The sequence below is a fragment of the Acinonyx jubatus genome, chromosome B1 (genome assembly GCF_027475565.1).
Source record: "Acinonyx jubatus isolate Ajub_Pintada_27869175 chromosome B1, VMU_Ajub_asm_v1.0, whole genome shotgun sequence".
Classification (NCBI taxonomy): domain Eukaryota; kingdom Metazoa; phylum Chordata; class Mammalia; order Carnivora; family Felidae; genus Acinonyx; species Acinonyx jubatus.
The window spans coordinates 26,481,507-26,502,611 of NC_069382.1; positions in this window are offsets into that span (position 1 = coordinate 26,481,507).

Sequence of the window (21,105 nt, forward strand, 5' to 3'; positions counted from 1 at the left end):
GGAAGAATTTGCAAATAATTATGTAAGAAACAAAAAAGGGAGTTGAGCATTTGGGTGCTAGCGTGGGATATTACATTATTATCTGTTAAGATAAAAAGAGCAGACAATCTGACTGATAAAAGGAGGACTTTTTATTCTCCCAACCGATGATGCCACAGCATCGACTATTACTCATGATGAATCACCACCCACGTTTAGTTAACGCCCCACACATGCTGAGGTTATTTCTAGGCAGAAGGGGTACCTCATGGCTAGTTGAGAACATTTACTGTCGGTAAAGAGATCCTCAAAGAGGAAGAAGGAAGGTGTATTTTCATTATCCTATCCTTTTAAGGAGGGTGTAGCCCATGGGACTCCTCAGATAAAAATAACCCCTTTTGGCAGCCTATGCTACATTTTTAAGGAAGTGATAGTTCTCAAAAAGCCTGCCTGCTGAAAGCATTTCTTACTGATCTCTTCATGTGTGTGACGTGATTCCCTCTAAGGGCCAGAAACTCTCTCGAGGTGTTTGTGTCCAAGAAGAAAATGTCTTGAGTGCAGAGGCAAGGCTGCCCATGGCCAGAGGACCGGCCAGATTCCGAGTCCGGTGAAGGTCGGAGCGGATGCATGCTCACCTCACGTCCATCGTGGACTCTTGCAGCATTCTCTTTGAAGGAAGAACTGCTCAGTTGAGAGGATTTAAACCTTGATTGGATTATAATGGAAAAAAAGAAGCATGATGCCAAGAACGGTATTTTTGTGTTTTCGTTTTGCTGACAATAAACACTAGTGTAGTAATCAGCCATGACAGAAGAATGCTTCAAGCAGCCTCCAGAGGGGGATTTTTTTCCATCAGATTCTAAATTACATTCTTTATCAGAGTAGAAGAAAATGCATTAAATAGCCCTCGGTGCCCGATCAAGTGGGTGAGCCTATGCCCTTGTCTTGATTTTCACCTACCGAGAGGCTCTTCATCATTGGGTCAGCAGTAGATGTGAGGGCCTGTGTTCACTGTCCCGATGTTTGTGAGTGATATTCATTATGCATGGGATGATTATGAACACGGAGCTAAAAATCCTTCTCAAGCTCTTTTTACGCCATTAGATTCTCAATGCTTTTCAAGTCTCTCTGTGAGAATAACTGTTTTTGTAGAAAACCAATTGGCGTATGGGCGGTGAAGGAAGCCACGGTTAATGTCATGTAGCAAGAGTATTGTCAGACCTCTCTCGTTGGCCCATGTTTACTCAGGATACAGAGCTGGCTGGAGTGGGTTAAGGGAATGAAGCAAATGGCCCCATTCCAGAAAGGGGAATGAAAATCTATTCTTTTGTGAGAGGCTGGCTGAGCCCCATCTCTGGGCGCCGAATGCGCACCTCTGTAAGGTGGTCTAATGTAGTGGTTATGATCACAGCTTTTGGCACCAAGTAGGCTTGGACACAATACCCTTTGGCATCACACAATCTGGGTCTGATTACCAGCTTTCTCCTTCCTACTCTGTGGCCTTGGGCAGATTCCTTCACTTCCTTGACCCCATGTTTCGTCATCTGGACAACTGGGTGAATAGCACCTAATTTATGGGGGTGATGTAAGCATTAAGTGGGATAATGTTGAAAAATGAGTTTAGGACTGCTTGGCACATGCTTGTTTGTTAAATATTCCAGTTAATGTCATCAGAGGGGAGGATGAGCAGTGAGAGTCGCCCCGCAGGATTTAGCCAACAGGCACTCCCGTTCATTTCTTTTTTAGGGTGCCCTTAGTGCACAGGGTAGAAGTCCTCAAACTACCACACTTCCCAGATTCTTTCAGTTAGAAATTTGCTTCCTTTCATTAGATTTACTTGTGTGATATTTGCAAGGAGGAAGTGAGATAGTAACCATTTTCTTGCTGCTTTTCGCGATTTGCTACAGGCAAGCAAGGTCAAGGGATGGTGGAATTTTCTGGAGTACCTGTCCAGCTCTGTGGGTGATCAGAAGCACTGACTTTCTGATCCTGGCTTTCAGATCCCTGTTTCTTCAGCCCTAGATTGCAGCTCTAGTGCCGTGTTCTTGAACTCAGTAGATTCTAGAACAGCCTCCTGATTGCCTACTTTCTTGATTTTAGGAGAGGGAGCCACTCACTGGTAATCAGTTCTTCGGCATTCTAGGAGTTTCTCCTGGAAACTCATCTAAAATGCCGCTTCTCTGGCTTTCCCACCGCCTCCCTAATTAAATCCCTGTGGATTCTGTTTCGGGCACCAAATCCTAACTTAAAAAGTAAACAAGTCCCATCAGAGAATGAAGATAGAAAGTAAAAGGAAAGGCCATGCTGGGAAAGAGAAGTTTCAAGCAGTAGGAAGAAATTCTTCTTCTCCTTGTCCTTCTCTTCTTCTTTTTTTTTTTTTTAAGTAGGCTCCACAACCAGAGTGCAGCCCAGGATGGGGCCTGAATTCACAATCCTGAGACCAAGACCTGAGCTGAGATCAGGAGTCGGGATGCTTAACAGACTGAGCCACCCAGGTGCCGCAGAAAGAAATACTTTTAGTTGATAAAGTAACAACCACAATTGAGGACAGTCCACATGGAACATGAAAACCTTACGAAGGGAAGAGTAAAACTGCCCGAGGTCAGGGTTTAAGGCCTTAATGTTATTAGGGAGACCATCAAGGATCACACTGATCCCATAGGAACTTGAACAAATTCCAAATGCCTGGTCACCAGATTTGTGTAAACAGTGGAGGTCTCCAAGACTCCCTTTGATTAGAGCCTTTGAGTGATATATAGAATCTTTCCACTGGCCGCTTACTCAACCAAAGAAGTGTTAAGAAACAGCTTCTCTCAGAGAATTATCCCATAAATGGTTTGAATAATGAAGTTTGATGGAAAACGATCACTTTGGTTGCTGTCTCGATTAGACTGGAAATATATCGACTCTAGAAGCATCCCACGGCTGGGAAGTCATTACTTGTTGGTGCTTTCCTACCTGCGGCTTGATGAGTAAGCTGCATTTCCCCTGGGGCCGTGCTCCTATTTCAGAGGCTGATCTGTCACAAGCATAAAGGGGATTAAGTATTACAGAGGCATTCTCAGCTATTAAGCATAACACGCTGTTCTGATGATGTTTGCATTCAACCATGGCTTGGAATAATCATGGATCTAAGAGCCCTTAAGAAAAGTCTCTCATTAGCACATTTATCCACAGGTGCCTAGAGATAACAACTCTTAGAGAAATGTCAGCATGCTAACTGGTCTTCAGCTAACACTAGTTTATCAGCAAGGGTTCTGTGAAAAAGGCACTTGAGTATAAAAAAGCAACCATTTCCCTGGCAATCTGTCGTGGGTAGCAAATTGGGACCATTCTGCCTCCTCTTCCTACAAGATACTGGCGACAGAGTTTCCGAAAAGGTCTGATGTGCCTGACCTTATCAACAACCACAAAGACTGTAATGAGGCTACAGCTGCCCCATCACAGCTGGAATCATTTTTGGAAAAGGCTTTCACTCCCATCCTGTTAGACTGGCATCACCAACGGATACAGACAGAAAACTAGGCATCGGTACAAGAAAGGATAAAGTTAGATGGATTTCTTGATGTGGGAGATTAAAAACAGCACAAAGCTATTTGTCCCTTGCAGCTTGTCCCATCAAGGGGTGAAACCTATTGCCCTACCCCTTCCACCTGGGCAGCCTTGGGACTGCCTTTGACTAATAAAGTGTTGGAGAGGGTGATGTTGCACAGTCTCCAAGCCTAGGCCACAGGAGGTCTTGCACCTTCTGTTCTTGTCCCCCGAGAAATGCCACCACTGCTGCGTGAAGAAGCCCAGGCTAGCCCACTAGAGGATGAAACTATGCAGAACAGAGATGAACCAACCTAGCTAGGATCCCCTAGACCACCCAGCCCCCAGCTGACCCCCCAAGACTGCAGCCTCTCTGAGTACTCCAGGCCACACAGGCAAAAGTTACCTACCCTGTTGACCTCAGCCTACATTACTGACCTCCAGAATTATGAGTAAATAAGATGGTTTTTATTTTAAGTCACTAAATTTTGAATTGTTTGCTCTGCAGTAATAAATAACTGACACAATCAGCTATATTGAGACTGACCAAGCCAAGGAGAGAGGGAGGGACATACAATGCTGTAGGTCCTGATGGGCAAGCCAAGAGTTAAAATGATTTTGTATCTTCAAATTGGACTCTGTAAGAACCGTAATTAGCACTTTTTTGCATGCCTTGGGATGAATATACTTCCCCACATAGAAACATATTCTTAAATGGCGCCTTGGATAATGGTGAATTCAAATACTTTTTTTTCAGTTTATTTATTTATTTTTGGGCAAGGGGGAGGGGCAGAGAGAGAAGGAAAGACAGAGAATCCCAAGCACGTTCTGGGTTGTCAACACAGAGCCCAACACGGGGTTCGATCTCAGGAACGGGAGATCATGACCTGAATCAGATGCTCAACCGAGCCACCCAGGTGCCCCTTAACTACTTATTTCAGACATCTTCCTGGCCTAGGTTTTTCTTCAACATAGATATTTACAGTTTGTGATAAAGTAAAAAGTACACTTGGTCTTTATCCCAGTTCTTGGCAGAAAGCTCTTCAATCCTTGGGGTCTCCTCAGTGATAGAGTGTCTTTTGTCATTCATAAGGAACCCTGTTTGAGCTCATATTAATGAAGTGACTTTTGGAAAGCCCCTCAGTAACCTAAGGCTGGAGCTGGTTTTGGGGGGAACAAACCATGTGACCAGAGGGTTGGAAATTTCAGTCCAAACTCTCTGCCTGCCTTCCCCCACTGAAGCTCTCCTTGGAGAGAGAGGGACTGAAGATTGAGTTCAATCACCAATGGCCAATGAGTAAACCAATTGTGCGTATGTAATAAAGCTTCTATAAAACCCCAGAAGGACTGGGTGGGGCCAGGAGAAGGTTTCCAGTGTGTCCAGGCTGGTAAACACGTGGAGATTCAGGGACAGTGGGGCACTCAGAACATGGATGCTCCAGGCCCCTTCTCAGTTACTTGGCCCTGTGCAACTCTTCATCTGGCCGTTCCTGGGTTAGATCCTTTTATAATAACCTGGAAATCTAATAAGTAAAGTATTTCTCTGAGTTCTGTAAGCCACTCTAGCAATTAATTGAACCAAAGGAGGGGGTTGTTGGAACTTTCAATCTGTGGCCAGTCAGAAGCACAGGTGAGAACCTGGAGGGGGCCAGTTTTGTAGGACCGGGCCCTTATCCTGGGGGATCAGATACTATCTCCAGGTGGGAAATGTCAAAATTGAGTTAACTGCTTGACAGTGTTGGAAAAACACACAACAGACAGGTCTTTTTGACTCTTCATTCCTTCTGTGGTCAACTGTTTCCAAACATCTGTATTGCTGGTAATTCAGGTCTCTCATACTCTATTCTTTTGAACTTGAAGATATGTTACATTCATAACCATTATCTTGCTGTTTTGCTCATTATTCTCATCTATTCCATCAGTTAAAAAAAAATTGGTCATGCCTTCCTACTTCATGTTGCATATGCATCTGATGAACACACGTCATGCAAATTATTAACAGTGGAACTGGACAGGTCTGAATGTATCCAGGCAGCAGTGGCCTGTGTATGCACATTGCTAACATGGAGGAGACTTCTGGAATCAATGAATGTTAAGCCCATAGCACAGAACTCCTAAGTTGTGTGATTTTCTTGGTATGGAAACGAAGTGGTAATGAAAGCAGAGAGGAAGACAACGGTGGGGCATTATATTTGTTTTATAGCCCATGAAACAATCACCCACAGGCTTGGTGTCTTAAAACAACACATTCATTATCTCAGAGTTTCTGTGGGTCGGAAGCCCAAGTGCGGCTTGGCTGGTTCTCTGCTCAGCATCACACAAGGCTGTGTGATGAAGAGGTACTCTAATCTGGAGGCTTCACTGGAGGATAATCCTCTTTCAGACTGATTCAGGTTGTCATTGGGATTAATTTCTTGGTGACTATATAACTGAGGGCCCATTCTTCTCCTGGCTGGCTATCAGATGGAGGCTGCTAGCTTCCTGGAGGCCACGAACAAGCAGTTCCTTAACAATCACATTACCTCAACATGGCTACTTATTGCATCAAGCCAGCAAGGAGAAGCTCTCCAGTGCACAGCAGCAAGATGGAGCCTCATCCATGTAGAACCTAATACAATCATGGTAGTGACATCCCATCACCTTTGCCACATCCTATTGGATAGCAGCACCAATGGATTCTGGAGAGAAGCAAGTCCCAGGCACCACCCATATGCAAGGGTAGGGGATTATAAAAGGTATGGACATGGGGGTGACCCCAGTGTCTGTCCATCACAGGCACGGAGTTTTCCAGAAGGACTCCTATAGGACACAGGCCTGTATTTTTTTTAAAGATGGAAAATAATGAAAGGGAGATGTGAGACGACCTAGAGCCCCAGACTGAAGAATGATGGGAAATAACCTTGGCTGATGTATTAATTCCTATAGCAACAGGCTTAAACCGAATGGTGTGTTAGACTGGATGCATCCTGGCTCACAAGAACGGAGTACTGAATTTTCAGGAAATTTGCAAGTCAGTTTTAAAATACAGCCATTATTATGATTCACTTTTTATTTTTATTTTTTAGGTTTATTTTTTTTTGAGAGAGAGAGAGAGAGAGCATGTGAATGGGAGAGGGGGCAGAAGGAGAGAGAGAGAGAGAGAGAGAGAGAGAGAATCTCAAGCAGGCGTCACACTCAGAGCAGAGCCTGACGCAGGGCTTGATCCCATGACCCTGGGATCATGATCTTACCTGAAACTAAGAGTCAGATGCTCACCAGACTGAGCCCCTAGGCACCCCAATATGACAATTATTAAAATTAAGTGGTATAAATGTACAATTATATTACAAAGATAATAAATATACAAAAATCCTTACATCCTAATTATTTTAGTACATTTGCCATCATCTGTGCTCCCATGATTATTTGCATCTATTTTATTTTCTAGTTAGAATACTATATACCAGTGTGGTATTATGTATCTCTTCTCATCTTTGCATTCAGGGACATCACATTGGTAGCTTGAAATCAGCTTCAGTGGGAGAACTTATACAACAGAAAATAGCAAATGCTAAAAATCTGGGCTTTTTCTCCCCCAGGGGAGCTGGAAGTTATCATTTACTAATACTCCAAGCCCACAAGTTTGTTTATTTTGATTCCTCATGCATCAAGAAATCTGGGCACAAGTGATGGCTACTGTTAGCTCAATGGCCCAAGGATGTCGGGGCCAAGGTCTCTGCGAACTCTTGGGTTTTCCTTCATAGTTCCAAGAAGCCTCTGCAGTTCTTAACATCATGTCCACATTCTAAGCAGGAAGAAGAAAGGAATAAAGTGGAAGAAATAGTACCCACATTTATGAAAGCAAACATCTCCAAGAAGACTTTTGAGATTCAAGGAGGGATAGGATGTATAGCTTGTTTAGCTGAGCACAATGCCTTTCCCTCCCCAACACACCTGGGTATCTGTTAGTAAATGCAATGGAGACAATAGATTTTAGGTAAATGGCGGTCAGTCTGCCACAGTTGGGTTGTTGAATGGACAGATCATACTTCACAAGAGTGTAATGCTTTATCATTTACATGTATAAACACATTCTTCCTTGTGCAAGCCCCCCGCTTGCCCCATATTACCACAGAATTTCAGTCCCATATTGTGAAGGATATTGAAATCTAGCGAGAAGAATTTATAATGTGTTCTTAAAAATCTGACAAAAATTAGAAGGACAGACAAAATATCAAAAATGGAAGGGCAGTAGAACGAAGACCAGAGGACATGTATTAACACTTTGCTCTATTTTTGCGCCAATACTTGATATTTATAGCTTACTCTCTCACAGTTACTTCCTGCTGGTAGAATCGAGTCCAGCGGTTTGATGCAATTGCCTCAGGGCTTTCACATTTGCTTCCTGAAATTTGTTCTAGGTAGTTCATAGTTCATGGTAATTACCTAAGTCCTATTTCAATGTTGGCCTTACCGAGTTCTGCTTATTCTGTGGATTAGCTAGGGCTTATTCCTTGGTCACCTGTAATTAGAAACCTAGATACATGAGGAACTGACAACATCAGTTGTCTTCACAAAAACAGCAAGGTGAAAAAAAAAAGTAAATTTTGTTTTCTATGGATACTTACTTTCTCTACTATGAAACAGTATTTTAAGAACTACTTTTAAAGGGGTAAAGCTGTGCTATACCCCTAAAATATTTGGTTTAAGAGCTTAATCTCTTAACCACTGAACTATGTTGCCTTTCAAATTAGTGCATAAAGTGCCAGTTATTTATTAGTATGGCTATGTAATAGTTCATTGAATGTAGGGGTACCTGGTTGGCTCAGTTGGTTAAGCGTCCAACTTCGGCTCAAGTCACGATCTCGCGGTCTGTGAGTTCAAGCCCCGCATCCGGCTCTGTGCTGTCATCACAGCTCAAGAGCTGGAGCCTGCTTCATATTCTGTGTCTCCTCTCTCTCTGCCCCTCCCCCACTCACACTGTCCGTCTCTCTCTCTCTCTCTCTCTCTCAAGAAGTAAATAACTATTAAAAATATTTTAAAAAAAGAGTTCATTGAATGGAACTGAATATATTTACCAGTTCCCTATTGATGGATTTGAGGTTGTTTGCATTTTTGCTAGTGCAAATAATGCTTCAATGAATAAACTTGTATAAGTGTGTATCAACCACAGTTTCTTATTTTCTGTATTCTTGATGCTTGGGCATCTGGGGCCTTACCAACTGGGGAGAGCCCCTCCGGGGCTAGCCAACTCTCGGAGCGAATGGCCCACTTGTGAGTGTGCTTTTCAACTGCAAGCCCAATAGTCCAGGGTCCATGTCTCTCAACCAGGTCCTTTCTTGAGCTCTTGTTCTCCTGGGCTGCTACCCATCTGCCCTAATCATGCAGGGGCCAAGTGTTAGACAACTAGGGGCCATCTCTATGCCCAGAGCCCACAGAAATTATTCACACTAGTTGATCCTAAACCTATCTATCCTACTTACCTTGCCTCACCCACTCTTGCCGTCAAAAACCACAACAGAGGGGCGCCTGGGTGGCTCAGTCGGTTAAGCGTCTGACTTCGGCTCAGGTCATGATCTCGTGGTTCGTGAGTTTGAGCCCCACGTCGGGCTCTGTGCTGATAGCTCAGAGCCTGGACCCTGTTTCGGATTCTGTGTCTCCCTCTCTCTCTGCCCCTCCTCTGCTCACACTCTGTCTCCCTCTCTTTCAAAAAGAAATAAATAAACTTTAAACAAAACAGCAGCCAAAAAATAGCCACAATAGAGACTCTTGCTTATCTTAGCCTTCACTCCTTCTGCCTCCTGGCAGATGCTAGTGCCTCTCCATATGACCCTGCATGGTGTGGTGTGCCTCCTACCCGAAGCCCCCGGGCCTAAAACCCTTCTCCCTGACAGTCATATTCGCGTCTGCACGTCTTAGCATACCTGATAAAAACAACATGCTATTTTGCACACGGGTGAGTAGGATAAATTCCTAGACGTGGAATTTCTGACTCAACAGGTAATGTGCATTTTCAGTGCACATTTGATAGAGAATAGATATGGCCAAATAGCCCCTCCAAGAAAGTCTATCAGTTTACCATCCTACCAGTAATACATGAGAGGCCTTGCTGACAAAGGGCGATCAACTTACTGATTTGTCCATTACGAGAGGGGTAAGAAAATGGTGTACCTTTATTATTTTAATGTGCATCTTCTCACTTTGAGTGAGACTGAGCGTCTTTTCATACGTGTAAGTGCCATTTGTTTTCCTTTTCTGTGAATTTTGTTGCCCTTCTTTGCCCATTTTTTTTCTATTGGGTTGTCTTTTTCTTCATGGTTTGTAAAGACTATAAAGCAGTCTTTACTGCTGATATGGATAGTGTCCTATCAATTTGTAGCAGCCCTCTGTGATACAGGGTCTAAAGACAAATGCAAAATCTGAAAAAGCAGCCTGGAAAAAGGCACAGAGACTAATTCCCCTAAGCAGAGCAACAATTGGACTGACAGCTGGCTTCTCGGCCACAATAATGGAAGCCAGGGGACAATGGAATGATGAATTCAAAGGACAGTAAAACCTTGGTTTGCAAGCATAATTCGTTCCAGAAACATGCTTGCAATTCAAAGCACTTGCATATCAAAGTGAATTTTCCCATAAGAAATAATGGAAACTCAGAGGATCCGTTCCACAACCCAAAAATATTCACATAAAAATGATTACAATACTGTAATATAATACAAAATAATAAAGAAAATACAAAATATCAAGAAAAATAAGCAAATGAATCTGCACTTACCTTTGAAAACCTTCGTGGCTGGTGTGAGAGAGACAAGCGAGAGGAGGGTTATCGTGTAGGAGGACTTTCACTATCACTAATGGAACCACTGGTATCTATCAGCTCAATGGAATCTTTTTCTTTTCGTGCAACTTTCATAAAGAACCTATCCAACGACCTAGAATGAAGCAAAGTTTTTGTAAGCTTACTCTCATATGGAAAGGCAAAGGCCTGTCCATAGGTGCTTTAAAGTGACAAAAAATACACTAGGTGCCGGCTGTGGGCACCTTCAACATCCTGAAAAACCACTGATTTCTGCCAAACACCATGGCCTGAGATCAAGCATCTGAGCATGAGAGACAATCACCCACAATCCCACAGTGAGAGAGAGAGAGAAGAACCATTGGCTAAGTTGTGATCACGTGACAGTGTCACCTACTACTCCTATTGTAAGACATTGCTCGTTTATCGAGTTAAAATTTATTAGAAATGTTTGCTTGTCTTGCAGAACACTCACAGAGCAAGTTACCTGCAATCCAAGGTTTTACTATACAGAAAGTAAATAACTGAACTCGGAATTCCAGACCCAATGCCAATATCATTCAGAAACAAAGAAAAAACAAGCCATTACTTTTAAGAGAAATGGAAACAATCCATCATCAGCAGACCTGAAGGAAATAGGAAAGGGAATTCTTTTAGGCAGAAAGAAAATGATCCTCAGCTTAAAGCTAAGAGATAAAGAAAGAACAACCTGAAAAGTAAATATATGGGTAAATCCAAATAAAAATGGAATATATAAAATAATAATTAAAATGTTTCACAGATTTGTAAGTATGTATAACTCAAAAGGCATGAAACCATGGTACAAAAGCATGAATAATTAAATGGAGTTAAAATGTCCTAAGGTCATTGCCTTGGCCAAGAAGTGACAAAGCAGTGGTTTACATTTGACTTAAGCCAAGGGTAAATGCCTCAATCTCTAGAGTAACTGATGAAAGACTGGTTTTTTGAAAAGTATAATTAGCGAACAAATAGAGCAGAAAACTAGAGTAATGCAAAGCACTTAATACAAAAGAACATATGAAAGAAAAGGAAAGGAACGTAGCATAGGTAGGACCTAGATGCCTGGGTGGCTCAGTTGGTTAAACGTCTAATTTTTTATTTTGGCTCAGGTCATGATCTCACCATTCGCGGAACGGAGCCCTGTGTAGGGCTCTGCACTGAGAGCGTGGAGCCTGCTTGTGATTCCTCCTCCCTCTCCCTCTGCCCTTTGCCTGCTCACATTCTCTCTCTCTCTCATAAAAATAAATAAACTTAAAAATAAAAAAGAATAGGTAGGACGAATAGAAATTAATGGTAATGTAGTATGTTAAAATAATCAAATGTGTCAGTAATGATAGTAAATGTAAGGAGATTACTCCAATTAAAATACAAAGCTTATCAGGATGGATGAGGAAATACTCAAATTACATGCTGCTTATAAGATACTAAATATAAGGATACTGAGATGTGAGATGTAAAAAAATACAAAAAAAAAAAAAAAAAAAAAACCAAGAAAAACCCACCAGGCAATCCTATTAGACAAAGTGCTGTATCAGACAAAATAGGCTTTAAGGAAAGAAGCATGATTAAATTAGAGGGGATATTTCAGAAAGAGAAATGTGCAGTCAATCATGGAGACATAATAATTCTAAATTTGTAAGCACTAATAACAGTGCACACACACACATACACACACATACATATATATGCAATTGACAGAACCGAAGGGAGAAATTGACAAATAATCATTGTGGAAATTTTAACACTCCTCTCTCAGTAACTGACAGCAGTAGCTAGCAAAACCAAAACCAAAAATTCAGTAATGAAAAATAAGATTTGAACAATATACTGAACAGAATTGACCTAATCAAGATTTCACTCAACAAGTCCAGGAATTATATTCTTTTCAGAAATATCTAGAACATTTACCACAATTGGGCCATAAAGTCATAACAAATTTAAGAATGAAATGGGAAAGAATTTCAGAACACTGTAGAGAAGAACACTTTTAAGTCACAGGGAGAAAAGAAAATCCCTGAGCACTTGGACATTAAGTGATGTGTGTGTACATAACCCATGGATTTAAGAAAAAAGCATGTATTTTTTTCTTTTTAAAAAAAAACTTATTTATTGGTGCGCCTGGGGGGCTAAGTCAGTTAAGTATATGACTTTGGCTCAGGTCATGATCTCACAGTTTGTGGGTTTGAACCCAGATTGTGGTTTATAGCTCAGGGCCTGGAGCCTGCTGTGAGTTGTGTGTCTCCTTCTCTCTCTGCCCCTCACAAGCTTGTGCTCTGTCTCTCGCTCTCTCAGAAATAAACATTAAAAATTTTTAAATTATATATATATATATATATATATACACGTGTATATATATACGTGTATATATATATATATACACATGTATATATATACGTATATATATTTGAGAGAGAGAGAGAGAGAGAGAGACAGAGAGAGAGGGACCTCAATCCCATGACCCTGGGATCACGACCTGAGCTGAAATCAAGAGTCAAATGTTCAACCGACTGAGCCACCCAGGTGCCCCAAGAAGAAGGTATATTTATAAGGAAAATAAAAATATTTTGAAAAGAATTATAATGCAAAATGTATCAACACTTGTGAGATGCACAAAAGCTGTGTTTAAAGGAAAATTCACAGTTTTAAATGTTTATATTAGCTGAAAATCCATGATCTAAGCTGATATACAGGAAGTTAGACAAGTAACAGAAAATTAAAGTGGAAGGAAGGAGGGAAGTAGGGAAGGAAGCAGGTAAAAGGGAATAATAAATGTAAGAGCAGAAATCAGGGCAACAGAAAACAATGTACCTAGGATCAAAAAGCCAAAAGAAGGGTCTTTAGAAAAATCTAATAACGTTAATAACCCCCGGGTGAGACTGATTAAGAAAAAGAAGAGAAGGCAAAGATAAACAATATTAAGAATTTTTCAAAGCAAATTGTAATATTCTACAGAGAAAAATAAAGAAATGAAAAAGAACATCATGGACAACTTTATGCTACACTTTTAGGAATTTAGATGAAAGGAATATTCCCAGAGAAACATCACTTGGCAAAATAGACACACACAAAAATTGAAAATCTCAATTGTCTTGTAGCCACCAAAGACTGAATCTCTAATTCAAACCTTCCTTCAAAGAAAGCATCAGGCCTGGATGATTTCACCAGTGAATTCTGTCAAGTCTGTTAGGAGTAAGGAAGACCAGGCTTTTTCAGAGAATAGAAAAAAAAGGAAATACTTCCCACCTTAACACCAAAACCTGACCAGGACGTTACAAAAGAACAAAAGAAGTAAGTATGGTCAATATCTCTTAGAAACAGAGGTGCAAAAATTCTAAGCAATATACTGGAATTTGAAAATGAAATTCAGAAATACACAATATAGCTATCATGACCAAACTGGATTTATCCTAGTAATATAAGGAAAATCAGTGCAATTAACCACATTAGTAAAATAAAGGAGAAAAATCATACGATCATCTTAATAATGCAGAAATAATATTATATTAAATTTAACACTCATTTAAAATAAAAACTCTTAGCAGAGTAAGTGTAGGTGTATTAATTGTCTCTCTTTTTTTTAATGTTTATTTATTTTTGAGACGGAAAAAGACAGTGTGAGCAGGGGAGTGTCAGAGAGAGGGAGACACAGAGTCAGAAGCAGGCTCCAGGCTCAGAGCTGTCAGCACAGAGCCTGATGCAGGGCTCGAACTCACGGAGTGTGAGATCATGACCTGAGCCGAAGTGGGATGCTTAACTGAGCCACCCAGGCGCCCCTGTATTAATTGCCTTGGCTTGGAATAAACCAAGTACTCCAAAACTCTGCGGCTCAATACAACAATCAACACTTATCCTTACATTTTCAATGGCTTCAGAATGTGGGAACATCTTAAATTGGAATTCTCCCTCTGGATCTTTAATGAGGGCTCAATCAATATGTTGGCTGGGGCTGCAGTCGTATTGAAGAATAGCAGAATATGACACCCCAAAATAAGACTGCAGGGGTTCACGACATGCCACCCCCAAATATGCTGTTTTGGTGTAGTGATTACTGTGAGCTGTAGGCACCTGGAAAACAGCAAATGAAGGGAGAGGCTTTCATTGAACTTCCCTTAAATGCCCAACGAGAGATCCTTCAAAAAAAGCTCACCTGTTGTAAATCCCCTCCCTGGAAGTATTATCCACCAGGGGGGACTGACTCCTGCCACTGGAGAGGAGACTAGAAGTCAACACCACACCCACACACTTTTCCACAAACTACCACCCCTCCTCTTTATTATTCAAAGGGCCCATTCACCTTTCCTAAAAATCATTTCCTCTCCCCTAAGTGGCCTACATCCCTTCTTTTTCCCTATTAAGATGATATTTAGGCCTGAATTCCAAGCCACCTAGGGGAGTTACTCATTATTTCCTGGGTACCTCTCATATATGCATAAGGAAGACATGATCATACATTTCTACTTGTTTTTCTCTTTTTACTCTGTCTTTTATTAAGGGTCTCAGCTAGGAACTCAGGTTGAGGGAAAATTATTTCTCTTCTCTGTCAATATCAAGACTTGATTGGGAAGCTCTGCTCTCATGGTGTCTCACGTGGTTAAGAAGTTGGTGTTGATTATTAGTGGAAGCATTCTTCTTATCATTGTTATCACATGTAAACCTCTTCACATGGCTGCTTGAGTCTTCTCAGGAAGTAATGATTGGTTTATTCCAGGATGAGTGATCCAAGAGAGATTAAGATTTCCAAGAGGTTAAGTGGAAACTGAAATGCTTTTTTTGTCACTAATTTTGGAAATCACTCATTATTTCTGCCATATTCTATTGAACACACAGGCTAGCCATGATTCTATGTAGGAGAATACTACACAAAGACTTGACTACCAAGGGGGAAGAAGAATTGGGGACCATCTTAGAAGCTGGTTTCTGCAAAAAGGAACTTCCTTAATCTTACAGCGTGTGTCTACAAAAATCCCATAGCAAATATTATACCTGACAGTGAAATTCTGGAACTTCCTCCTGAAATTAGGGCTGAGACAAGAATGCTCAACTGTAACCACTTCTACTATACATTGTCCTGATGCCCTACCCAAAAAAAGAAGAAGGAAAAGATGTAAGAGAGTGACTATATTAGGAATGGTTCAACGGGAAGAAAAAAAATGTCATTAATCATAGGTAATACAATATTACATAGAAATTCCAAGGAATCTACAGATGTACTTTTAATATCAATGAGTGAATTAAGATCACTAGATACAAGATCCATATATAAAAACTAATAGTTTTGCCAGCAGTAAACAATTAATAATAATATTGAGTATTCTCATTTAGAATAGTTAAAAAAAATCAACTACTTAGGAATAAATTTAAGGAAGACATGCAAGACAGCTATACGGAAAACTACATTATTGACAGAGGGGCACCTGGGTGGCTCAGTCAGTTAAAACATCTGACTCCTGATTTCAGCTCAGGTCATGATCTCACAGTTCATGAATTCAACCCCCACATGGGGCTCTGCTCTGACTGCGCAGAACCTGCATGGGATTCTCTCTCTCCCTCTCTCTCTGCCCCTCCCCTGCTCGAGCTCTCTCTCTTGGTCTCAAAAATAAATAAATAAACATCTAAAAATATTTTAAAAGACATTACTGAGAGAAATTAAGGAAATTTAAGAATACTGGAATAAATGGAGGACATCATATAAAGATGTCAATTCTCCTTGAATTGATACCTAGATTTAGTGCAATCCCAGTAGCCTTCTTTTGTGCGTGACAGAATGGACAAACTGATTCTAAAATTATGTGGAAATGCAAAGGGACAAGAATAGCCAAATAATCTTGAAAAATGAGGTTGGAAAATGTATGCTACTGATATCAAGACTTTATTTAGCTACAGCAATTAATTCAGCATGTAACTGGTGCAAGGATAAGTAGGTGAAATTGATGAACGGAGTCCAGAAAGAACTGTACATAAACGGACACTATATTTATGACACAGGAACACTGCAGATCAATAGGGAAATGACAGTCTTTTCAACAAATGGTGTGGGGTCAATTGGATATCCGTGTAGAGAAATTGAAACTTGACCCCTACCTCCTACACATAAAAATCTATTTCAAGTAGACTATATCTTTTAATGTGAATGGTAATGCAACACATTTTCTAGAACACAGCAGAATATCTTCATGACTTAGAAGTGAGCAAAGATTTCTTAAACAAGACACAAACCAAGTATTAACGGTCAATTGTATTCATCACAGATGTCTCCACAGAAGGGAAGGGCCACTAACACTGTGGGCGAAAGTATTTGCAACACATAAAACTGGCAAATGACTCATATCCAGAATACACAAATTATTGCTTACATGTCAGTTAGAAGAAAAGACAGATAACACAACAAAGGAGCAAAAGAACTGAAAAGTCACTTTATAAAAGAGAATATCCAAATAATATAAAAATATTATTAACATTTGTATTCATTACGTAAGCCATATATAACCAGAATACATATGAAAAACATCTAGCCTCGTTAGTTATCACTCGTCACCAGGAAAATGCTGGTAATGTTTTATTTTATATATCGATATGGGTGGTGGTTCCATGGGTATGCTCACTCTGTGACAATTTATAAAGATGCATACTTATAACTTATGCATTTGTGTATTTGTCGTATTTCAACTAAAACATTATTTTAAAAATCGCTTTCCAGTTGAAGGGGCTTTAGATGGCCTTGGTCCTTTTCAGTACAAGAAGTGACAGAGGTCTCACAAACCCACCGCGTGCACCTACTTACCTGTGTCATAACAGGAGTGCAGACAAGCAATGTTAGGAGTCTTCTTTTCTTGGTATGTTTCTGACTGTTTTCATGCAAATACACTGCGTCCATGAGCCAGAAGCCTCCCCAGATTCTCAGGAGAATTATCTACACTGGGAGCCCAGGGGAAGCTCCCCCGACTGCTGGTTTGCTGGCTTCAGCCGGAATCATAGCTTGAGTAGTGTTGCAGGGAGACTGTCATCTAGTTCAGGGAGCACCAGGTTGATTTCTTTCTTTCCTTTCTTCCTTCCTTCCTTCCTTCCTTCCTTCCTTCCTTCCTTCCTTCCTTTCTTTCTTTCTTGGCTTTGTTGATTGCATTTCCATTTCTCCATCTCACAGTAGTAGTTCCACAACTACTACTTTTTGGGTCTTGGAAAATCCGATGAGCTCTCTGCAACCCATTCCCAAAACAAAAAAGTGCACATCGGTGCTTTCAAAACAATTTTGCCACAGTTTGGCAGATGGGGGTGGGGATAGACCCCAGGAAGTTAAAATAGTAGAGGATTCGTGTAATTGGTTTCTCTGCTAGGCAAAGAACTCTTTGGGATTGCTATTTAAATTCCAGCCATCACTTTTTTTTTTTTTTTAACCTTTTGGGTTGTAAATGAGGCACTTACAGATCCAGCTAGGCAACACCAAGTGGGCCGGGGGTGGGGTGGGGTGGGGGAAATGAACCGGAAGCTACCTTCCAAACACAAACCCAAAGCCCTGGGTGTGTCCTTTTGCTGCTTTTAGAGAAGAGAGACAGTTGCTACTTCTGGCCTCAGAAGCGCACGTTCATTAATCGAGAAACTGAAACAGAGAGCCCTGAGGCTTTTTCGGGTGGAGGCCTTGGGGGTGTTGGTGTCTCAAAACTCGGTAGCTTTCTCAGAGGATGCTCTTCTTTAATAGGATGTGGGAGGAGCATCTCGGTGCTCAGATCTTACCTTCTGTGAACCCACCCCAGGCTGGCCCTCTGGAGAAGCGTGCCGGCTTTCCAGAACCCAAGAGCTACCTGACCAAACACCAGGGGCCCGGCCGGTGCCAAGTAACCATGTGTATTGAGCTGCAGGACCAACCCCCTTCTCCTCTCCCCTAAACCCTTTGTTAGCAAAGGGTAGCTGAGGAGGGATTCATTTGTGTGGTAACTTCGTACTTAAATTTAAGGACGGGTCTGCTTTTTCAATTTTATCCCGTATAGCTAAAGAGGAATTTTAGGAAGGGGGGAAATACTTCACAAATAATAAAATAACAACACAGCCCTCCCACTTACGTTGTCTCATATTAAAAGATAAACGGAGACATATTAAAAGTTTTAGGAGTGTATTTGAGCCAACATCAAATCGAATCGGAGTTCCAGCCGGAAGTGGGTAGGGGCACGACTTTTATAGAGAAGATGGGAAGCAAAGCAAGGAAATTATTTGATTGGCTACAGTTTAAGCAGTTGCTTGATTTGAAAAAGGCCTAGTAGGCTGTTTGTCCTTGGTTGTCCTTAGATTTAGATTTCTTAACCTTGAGGCATTTACCTACTTCGGTTTTAGTTTGCTTACATGGGCTGCTAAGGTATTAGAACCACCTCAGTCTTACGGTCTCCTTGTTTAATTAATTTAACACCCTGTACTGAGTATTTAATGCGTAAGAGCTTTAGAAAATGCTTTTCCTCACCTCCCTGTTGGAGAGTGAATTATGAGCCTACTTCTAGTATCTTGAGGTGCCGCCTTAACAAAATACCCGGATAGAGTTAGTCATGAAACAAATCGACAGTTCCTGATGCTGGTGAGCCAAATTGGTTACAGCATGTTTGCTTTCAAATAGTGTCTGTAATCAGAAGCAGGTTCTCTACCCCAGACAGAGTAAAGGGGTATTTGGGCAATTTAGACACCAATCAAGCAGCTCATTTGGGATGATTCCAGCTGGTTTAGCCTTTTCTCATGATTCTATAACCTGAATACTTGTCTATGTTTGTATGTTTTAAAATCTAGAGAGGCTTGAAATCCAAAGGCATCTTCCAAAATTAGTTTGGGCTTCAAAACACGTGAAGAAAATGCTGTTGTTTTAAAAAATACATTCTTTGAATTGGTCATAAATTCTTAGAATTTGAGATGAGCACACACACTCCCTATTCATATTTGCATTTTATGACCTGAATAATACACTTTGCATGAGGTCGCAGATACATAGGAAGTGGCTGACAAAGATTATGAAAATCAATGGTAATAACAACCAGACCAAAATCCTTAAACATCAAAAAAAAAAAAAAAAATCTATCAGAATGACTTAGAGACGTTTAATGATACTGGACGGGTAGTTTTCATTTTTAGAGAAATAAAAAAATTTCTTTTGTATAGATGCAAATTTAGACATTCCAGGAATGCAAATGACTTCATCCTTAGTACCTTGTTGACTTAAAAAGTTATTTTCTCTATTTCTGTATAGGAAAGTCCAAAAAGAAGCTATGACACAGTGAGAACTCTCTTTTTAAGCATTAGGAGTTCAGCAGTAACGATATTACTATCTGTGCTTTGTAAAACCAAACCCAAGCAGGGCGGCAGCCCATGGGCTCAGAGGGAAATGGTTGCCTCAGAAAGGCCCTTTGCTGGATCATGTTTTAGGCCAATGCAGATACATTTCTTGCTAAAGATACTGCAGACACTAAATGCAGATACTAAACCTCCAGTGTAATGTGCAGTATAGCATGAATCTGAGAAGAAGGAGAGCAAGAAAATTCTTGGTCTAAGGCTATTCCTGTTGTAGGACACTGTAGGAGAGGGGAAAAAATCTTTTTCCTATACCCATCTTAGGTTTCAGGCAGTGGCCCTGCAATTAGACTAACAAACTACAGATGCACAAGAGAAAAAACAAGCCGAAGTTTATTAACAGGTGCATTGATCATAAACGTGGGAGCACCCAGTGGTGAGTAACTCATAGGGCTGGTTAGAAACCTGCTGATACAGCATCTTCACAAAAGAACATTTTCGAGAAGTGACAAGACCAAAGAAAAGGACTTTCAGTTTCTTTAGAGCAACAAATTGTGGGAAGAAAAATACATGAGGAAACTAATGGTGGAGACAAGGGCTAGTTTTACAAAGTTTGTTAGGTGGATTCCTCTGCTGTTGTCTCTGGATGAATCAGGGTCTAGAGCTGTCTCTGGAGATTGACTTCTGCCCTTCCTGGTAGAGAGGGGAGAAGGAACGGACACCTTTGTAAATTTCTGTCCTGCTTATAGGGGAAGAGGGGAGAGCAGAGAGCTTTTCTTGTGTCTGCTTCTTCTCCATTGCTTTCAGCTCAAAATAATCTTTATGCCCACATGGCATGCCACCCTTCACCACTCCCTTGGTTAAAATATTTGTCCGGGGCAGCCATGACAGGGGAAATGGCAAAATACAGCAGAAGTTTACGTGTGATGAAAGGAAAATAGAGGGCTCTAGTTAAAAAGAAATTACATTTGAATCCCGATGCATATGCTGACCTGGAGCAGGTCGGGTAATCTCTCAGAGGCTCAATTTTCTCACCTCTAAAACTAGGATGTAAATAATATTTACATTATTAACAAAAGATGACTGAGTGGGATAATGTCTGGGAAAAGCCTTCCTAGACCATAAGTGCTGTACGAGTAATAGTACAATGGATTTTTATTTAATTGTATTTTGTAGGGAGGTGGAAGAAAGTTGAAGAGATAGATACGGATGGATTTTCACATCTGTGTGTGTGTGTGTGTGTGCTCGTGCACGCGTGTGCCTCTCTTCATGAGTTTGTAAAATATACACCAAAGAAATTAAATGAGATAATTTGTTTTGTATAATTTTTACTTATAAATGATTGAAAGTAGTCACGTTAGTTTTAGAATCATCCGTCTCTATTCTTTCTGGCAATAATTAGATTGTAGGGCCAGATGTCCATTCAAACTATAGTTAGGAATGTGCATTTGTATACAAATAAGTATATAATGACACTAAAGGTATTTTTAGCTTTATGGGAACATCCTTTCTTATCTTCCAGCCGTTTTTTCCCTGTTATT